Raw genomic sequence first — 6,250 nt, 5'->3', positions numbered from 1 at the left:
AAGAGAGAGAGAGAGAGAGAGAGAGAGAGAGAGAGAGGAGTGAGAGAGAGGGGGGAGAAGAATGAGAGAGAGGGGGAGAGAGAGAGAAGGGGCGGGGAAGAAATAGAGAGGGGTATGAGAATAATAAATTAACCCAAAGCTGTACCAAAAACATTTTAGAATGGACGCACCAATCCCATCGAGTATTGTAACGTTTTAGTGAAAAGAAATAATTATTGATAATCATCAATGACTTCTAATTATGGTTTTTCAAAAATTCTGAACTTAGACTGTATTTCTGAGTGAGGGGGAGGGTTGCTTTTTTATGAATGCTTCTGTTGCTGCCATTACTGTTATTGTTGTTTTCGTTATTGTTATTGTTGTTGTTGTTGTTGTTGTTGTTGCTATTGTTCTTCTTCTTCTTGTTGTTGCTGCTGCTATTGTTATTGCTGATGTTGTCCTTGTTGTTGTTGCTGTTGTTGTTGTTGCTGCTGCTGCTGCTGTTGATGACAGTTGCTCCTGGGGAAGCCTACGTGGCGAAACGTCGTGCCGGCTCAATAAAACAAATTTTAAACATTTTATATGTATATATCTTTTTGTCTGTAAATCAAGCAAGACTCTCCCTCCTACTCTGCTTTTTAAACACTGATGATGAGATGATGATGATGATGATGATGATGATGATGATGATGATGATGATAATGATGATGATGATGATGATGATGATGATGATGATGATGATGATGATGATGATGATGATTCCCATTTACTGTTTGGTTTGTTTCGGGTTGGTTTTTGTATTTTTGTGGGGCATGGGGGGAGGAGGGGGGATAGAGATGGTTAATGGATAAGATTTGAGGATCAGGTCCACTTGTTTTCTAGAGCAGGCTTTTATTGTTGTTGTTGTGTTTGCTTATTTCTTTTCTTAACGACAATAGCTTGGTTTTGTATTTGGTTGGTGTTTTATTAGATAGATAGATAGATAGATAGATAGATAGATAGATAGATAGATAGATAGATAGGCGTGCCCACACATACTCACGCACGCACGCACCACACACACATACACACATACATACACACATACACATATACGTACATACGCACACATGCAAATACAAACTCACAACGATCTACAGCTTGGATGGATTCTGTCTAATCGAAATATGATGAAAATAGAAATGCTTTTAGTTTCTTCTTTAAAATTTCTAGACTTTCTGCTTCTCTGATAGTTTTTGGAAGCCTATTCCAAGCAATAGATAGATAGATAGATAGATAGATAGATAGATAGATAGATAGATAGATAGATAGATAGATAGATAGATAGATAGATAGATAGACAGATATTATAAACGCACACAGTACCACAATATCGTGACGGTATGTGTACACTATAATTATAATATTATTATTTTATAATATTTATCAAAAAGCTCAAAGAGCTGATGAGAAAACACTCAGAAATGAGGAATTCTTCAAAATCGAAATACAGGAAATTCCATTATGGTCCAGATCAGTTGTCGCTCCTCTTTGTAGGGCTTTCAAGTACCTAAGATGACTTTGACCAGGTAGGTGAGAGAAATATCTAATACGTCACTGGCTAATTAACCCCCTTCGGCTGTTCTCTCGAGCAGTCACGAATTTGTATATATCCGGAATACTTCACCTATGCGTGGGTATTACCTCCACAATTATTTGTGAGGCAGCGTGGTGGAATCAGGCTCCCGTCAAAATAATCAAAGTGAAGAAACTTGCATTTTTCCACGGATTTGTGAATTTTTTTCAAATTTTTTGTTTTTAGGCTCAACACCTTTCATGCCCATTAAAGAACTCATTTCTGAGTGGATTTTTCTGAAAAAGTTTTGATTAAAGGCATAAAAAATGTAAATCTTCAGTTACCACGGACTCTTAAGCTAAGGAAATAAATAATCTTTGGCGGCCATTTTCTCACGAATTTTGCCTCTGAAAAAAGGTGACCCCCACCTCCTTCTTTTGCAAATACCTCGACTTGTATTCAAGATAAATGGATATGTTTTTGAAATCCAAAAAAAGAAAAGTGAACAAGCTTTAAGATGATACCAATAACTTTACATGCTCAAAAATTGACGAGAGCCTGATTCCACCACGCTGCCTCACATTTGGTGTCGGCGCAAAGATTTCTCGGAAGATCAAAGCGGGACAGCGCTCCCCTCAATGAGCTCGCGACAACTGTCCAACAAGCAAGCGGGCTTTTTTTTTCCTCAGCCCGCGCGGGTGTTGAAGTTTCGCCCGCGGCAACAAGCCCAGCCCGGAGGGAAGACACGATGACGTACTGAAGTCACGTGACGCTGCGTGGAGCGAAGCCGGGGGTTCCAACACCTCCCTCCCTCCCTCCCTCCCCCCGTGCCTTTGAGGTTTATGTGGGTGTTGGAGTGTCGGAAAGTTTCCGCATAAATACGCCTGATTTCTTTCGATCGTCATCAAGAAGGGAAGTGGAAGTAGCAAGGGTGTGTGGTAGGTGACTTTCGGGACTGGGATTACCTGACAATTTCAACAGTTTGGGAACAATTTCTTTTGATACAACGAGACGTAGTAGACCGAAGTAAGTTTGATTCATTTTTTTAAATTGGTATTTTATGTAGTTGCTTTGTGTTCGTAAGCAAACTTATATAATAGCCAGTTTGTATTTATAATGAAAACTGCACTAGTAAAACCACAAAGCTGTTTTCAAGACATTTTACATTATTTATTTGACAAAAGAATCATATTCGGTGCACCTTAAGGGGAGTTGGCCGTTTACAATTTTATGTACTTTGACCTATTTAAGAGGTATGTTTGCTTAGAATAAATGTTTAACCCATTTTATGATGTGGCTTATATCATACAGAGTGGGTGTATTTGTTTTGAACTTGCGTGAATGCTTTTCTGTGTTGACGTTGGTTCGAAGTACAAATGGTCGCTTTTAAGGACAAGCGGGCTAACTCATATTTCGAGGGTTTCCAAAAATCTTGACGTACACCAAAAGTGGGCATTGCCCTACCTATAGGAGAAGTTTGGTTTCATTGGTGTGTATATGTGTTTGATTAGAGAGAAAACTATCCTTGTCTTTTAAAGAGACTGAATAAGGATCCAAAAACTTTAACTTCGATTATCTCAAAACAGCTTTTATCAGGATAGCCCCCTTGTGTTTAAAAGCGTCCAATTCATTCTGTAAAGCCTGATAAAGAAGCAGGTTGTTCAGGGAGAAGCCCTTGCTCTCTGAGGGACTGCCTGTGGGTACATTTGTGAATGGGGACCGAGTCATAGATAGCGCAAGATATAGACAGTATGTTATATAAAAGAAGTTTTTTACCATCTAGCATAAGGCTTTTTCAGAATGAGCATAGATGTGTGTTGCTTTTTAGAGTATGTATCTATATATAGCTCCAAAGGTCTTATAATTAAATTCCTGCATGTGGTTAAATGATGCATCTGATGTGATACGTACATTTTGCCAGCGTTACTTCTCTTTTCATATTGAATTTTAATGAGAATAATGTATAATTTAAATTGTTTCTGTATACCTGCATGTGTTTTTACGGTCCTGTACAGCCAAGAAAAATTTCCCTCTGGAATAATAAAGTATTATCTTACCTTATCGTATCTTATCTTATCTTATTGTTTTAGCGTCTGTAAAATGGAAGCTTACACTGCGTGCTTCCAACCAAGCTGAGATTGTTTCAGGATGATGCACGGTCTGCCGGGGTAATAATACAGATTGTTAAGGGGGAAAAACTTGCTGTTGAGAGGGAATTTGCGCTATAAAAATCCTATAATATTAAATTATATTATTATTATTATTATCATTATTATCATTATTTTTTTTTTATTATTATTATTATTATTATTATTATTATTATTATTATTATTATTATTATTATTATTACACTTGGTTGGAAGTAATAATGGAGGGCGTGTCGAAAAGTTTTGCTGTTCCAGTTGTTAGTTGTTTTGTTTTGTTTTGTTTTAAGTGTGTGTGTGTGGGGGGGGGGGGGGGGTAGGTTACATTTATAATAATGTATGTCTTTGTTTTAAGCTTGTTGTCGATTGACTCTTTGTTTTTAACTTTGGGGAATAGGAAAATTCCTTCGACTTTACTGTATCTGGAGATACGTTTTCAACAAGTACTTGTCAGCCTTTCTATAGCCAGCGCCCACTTCAAAATAAGATAAAATAAGATGATTCTTTATTATCCAAGAGGGAAATTTTCCATGGCTGTACAGGGCCGTAAAAACACATGCAGGTATGCATAATAATTTAAATTATACATTAATCTAATTAAAATTCAATATGAAAAGGGAAGTAAAGCTGGCAAAATGTATCAATCTCATCAGATGTATCATTCAACCACATGCAGGAATTTAATTACAAGACCTTTGGAGTAATATAGGTACATATTCTAAATAGCAATAAACATCTATGCTTATTCTATATCTTTATTTCTTTGTTTTTAGAGGTACATATCTGCCGCTGCGTGATCTGCGTGGGAAGTGGGTGTGACGGGTCATTCATATTGTTATGCTTTTTAGCTTTTTATAACCGTCTTTTTAGCTTTTTATAACCGTCTTTTTAGCTTTTTATAACCGTCTTTTTAGCTTTTAATAACCGTCTTTAACAGGCGTAATTTCTCGTTCCACCCACCTTCACACTATGTATTTCTAAGTGAGATATTAAATAACACCTCTTACTCCTCTGGGGATCACGAACTCCCGCTAACATTACCAATCAATGTGTCACGACGTGGTAGAATCATGCGCTCGTCAATTTTTTGGGCCTGTGAAGTTATTGGTATCTTCTGAAAGCTTGATCATTTGCCGCATTGCTTTGAGTGAACAAAATACGTATCTATTTTCAGTAGAAGTCGAGATATTTGCAATTAAAGACGGTAGGGTTGCCTGTTTTCAGTGTTTAAATTAATGAGAAGATGGACGCCAAAGTTTGGTAACTTCAATAACTTAAGAGTCCTTGAAACCTGAAGAATGAGTATTTGGTGCTTTTAAACAAGGTTTTTCCGTAAAATTCACTTAGAAATGTGTTTTCATATGAATACAAGAGGTATTTAGACAAAAAAACAAAATTCCGATATAAATTGCCACGATGGAGGAAAATGCCTTTTTCTTCCCACTTCGTCATTTTGACAAGCGAGTGATTTCACCACGATGCCTCACAGAATAGCTCACCAGTAGGCAATACCGCCAAGGTTGGCAAGTAAGGTACTTAATTATTCGCAAGAAGCGAGAACAACTAACTGGTCTGTTTGTTTTGATAAATGTTTTACGGCGCTCGCAACTGCATAAGGTCATATTATATGAGCGCGCGGGACACAAGTATTTTCAGTTTGGAAGGAATCAATTTTGTAATTTTCCTAGGAGGCGGCCGAAGCCTACTCTTATCAATTTTAGAACCACTGAAGGATTTTAAACGTGTGCAACTTGCACTCAGAACCTCCGAAATTGTTTTCGCCCTTATCCGAGAAGGCTAAGTGTTATAACTTATCTACCCTTAGATCAGGGGTGTGGCTAAAACACTGTAATAAGAATTATATAAGGTTTAGCTATAAAAAGAGCCAGGATCCCCAAGAGAGAAGGAAAAAAAAAGGGGGGGGCACAAGGTGGAGATGAAAGCAGATGACAGAACGTGATTAGAGAGCAGAAAAGGATGTGAAAGGAGACGAAACATGTGTGCAAGTTGCGCACATTAAAGATCCCTTGGTGGTCGAAAATCGATAAGAGTACGCTTCAGCCGCCACCGGGGAAAAATTCAAAATTTTGGTATGTCCTGCGCGCTCAATAAGACCTTATGCAGTTGCGAGCGCTGTAAAACACTTACCAATTTTTTTTAAAAGGAGACGAGAAATTTGTAGGATGGAAAATTGTCCGTCGCAGTCAGGTTTCGAACCGGGACCTATGAAATGAGAGGCTAACACCGTACCCCGAGAGCCCCCACAACTAACTAGTTAAAGAGAACTGAAGCTGATGCTTGCAGAGACTACCCCTTGTTCATCAATCGTTTGTCTTCTGGTCTAATTCCTCCCCTTCCATGGAGTCGGGTCTTTGAAACATAAGACCAAATTAAATTGTAGTTTTGGATCGTGCCTTAAAGTAATTTCTAGTGTTTTCTCACCAGTTTCTGCAATAATGGAGACGTTTAAAAAAAACTTATACATGAGAGCATTAACACACTCGCACACGCTCACACACACACACACACACACACACACACACACACATACACACACATACACACACACATA

At 37.9% G+C, this 6,250-nt stretch overlaps 1 protein-coding gene across 1 annotated transcript in view; it reads left to right on the top strand.

Annotated features, from left to right (window-relative positions):
- Nucleotides 1-2,365: 2,365 nt before the first annotated feature.
- LOC101847527 overlaps nt 2,366-6,250 on the top strand; it is a 75,503-nt gene continuing 71,618 nt past the window's right edge. The window contains exon 1 of the mRNA XM_005108478.3: nt 2,366-2,560. The gene's annotated coding sequence lies outside the window, so the exon portion shown is untranslated. The remainder of the gene's footprint in view (nt 2,561-6,250) is intronic.

The sequence above is a fragment of the Aplysia californica genome, unplaced genomic scaffold (assembly GCF_000002075.1).
Source record: "Aplysia californica isolate F4 #8 unplaced genomic scaffold, AplCal3.0 scaffold00692, whole genome shotgun sequence".
In the NCBI taxonomy this organism is placed as follows: domain Eukaryota; kingdom Metazoa; phylum Mollusca; class Gastropoda; order Aplysiida; family Aplysiidae; genus Aplysia; species Aplysia californica.
The sequence above is the reverse complement of the archived record's forward strand: the minus strand, read 5'-3'. Positions and strand labels throughout refer to the sequence as shown.